Source organism: Hipposideros armiger, unplaced genomic scaffold (genome assembly GCF_001890085.2).
Source record: "Hipposideros armiger isolate ML-2016 unplaced genomic scaffold, ASM189008v1 scaffold_76, whole genome shotgun sequence".
Taxonomy (NCBI): Eukaryota; Metazoa; Chordata; class Mammalia; order Chiroptera; family Hipposideridae; genus Hipposideros; species Hipposideros armiger.
Genome location: NW_017731426.1, coordinates 1,374,133 through 1,375,971, shown reverse-complemented (window position 1 = coordinate 1,375,971; position 1,839 = coordinate 1,374,133).

The window sequence follows — 1,839 nt, the reverse complement described above, 5'->3', positions numbered from 1 at the left end:
GCCACTCGGCCGGCCCTGATATATAACTTTTAAATATTTAACCATACAGTGTTCAGGCTCCATTTGTGCTCTGTCTGGGGCCCCACAATGTCAAGAGGGGGGCCTGGTGGAGACTTATATAATAAGCCACACTTTCAGTAAGCTTACATGTGAAGAGACAGCAAGAGGTAAAGTACTAAGGTAGAAAGGAGCATTTTGTTTTGTTTTGCTTAAAATAGGATTAAACATATTTTATTCACAAGAGAAAATTTCCAGTAGAGAGATTGGAGATACAGGGAAAAGGGGTATGTCAGAAAGCATCCTTGAGGAACTAAAACAGCCTATAATTTAAAAAAAAAAATGGTGGTGGTGGGTGTTTACCACAGAAAGAAAAAGGGGGGCTTCTTCTTCCATGTCAGAAAGAGCGGTTCTAGGAATGGGAAGGTTTAGAGAAAAGTCCTGGGAGTGGGTGACTGAAATGAACTTAAATTGAATAATTAAGAGCTATCTGCATTTATTTTTTATCTGTCCTTCCAGGAGCTCTGACAAGTAATAAATACAATGAGAAGTAAAGTATTGTAATTATTCTAGAGCAAGAAATTAGTAGAGTCAGTTCAAGTATGCCTTGTGGAAGTAAATCTGATAACTTGATTTATGGCAAGAAATCTGAATATAAATATTATTGCCAGAATTTTAACTTTTTTAAAACAAGGCAACCAAATATCAGATTAATTAGTGTAATCTATTACACTCATAAATCCAGTGGTATAATTCTCAAACTTGATTTTGCAATGCCTAGCTAACCTCAAGAGCTACTGCAAAATAGTACCCAAGTACTCAATACAGATTTAATTTTGATTCACCTTCAAAATTATAAATACATGTGCCTTATGTTAGCATTTTATGAGAGGGAGGACAAGTTGTGAAATCAAGCTAAAATAGTAAGATTTCCTAATGTCCAAAAGCCCGTCAATTAGTACACTAATTGGAATCATTCTAAAGTTCCTAGGTAAAATGGATTTAAGCCATTGATTTGCTAATATCAATGGGAAAATTAAGATGTTTTGAATTATGAGATCAAGAGAGTGGAACAGGCAGTCTTAGCTTAAGAACACCCAGTTTGTAAAATCACATATGTATATTTATAGTCAGACAGAGTCATGCTAACCACCATGTTCTCCTACATTCAATAGCAAACTCTGAATACATTCAAGGAACGTGATTCCCTAGCCCTCCGGCAGCTAAGTCTCCTGAATATGGACCCATATTCACTCCCTCTCACCCACCTCCCACCTCCTATATAATAAGTAAAATAGCTCCCTCAGTTGTCTCTATGGAAAAGTATGCTCTGAGTTGCAAACAACCAATTTAGGAAAATCACTTTTGGAACTTACTCATTCCTAAAGTGGGAAGAGCTCAACAGTTTGTTCTTGCTTCTCCCATTCCCCACCCTCTTGTTCAATTTATCTCTTAATATAATAAAGTCCCTCATTGGCCATATGCAGACAGTTGTTCTTGATTTGGGACTCCCTCTATAGCCCTCGTAGATCAGCAGTTAACCAGAAGACTGAGTTGCAGCCTACCATGAGGTTATACACATTGGCACCCTGTGCTGGAGCTCTGGTCCTCCCAGGCCTGGATTGGCTGGCTCCCTGGCAGTGGCCAAAGGATCTATCAACACCCATCCTGACATAGCATAGAGGACAGGCCGGAGAGACTATCAAGGAAGGCATGGAGGCCGGTGGAATGTTTCCCACCTGCAGTTATCCAGATGGAAGACAATGCAAACCTGGAACAAGGGAGTGGCCTTTGAGGCAGGAAGATTTGCGCAGATAAGTGATGCAACAGAGGTGAAATCCA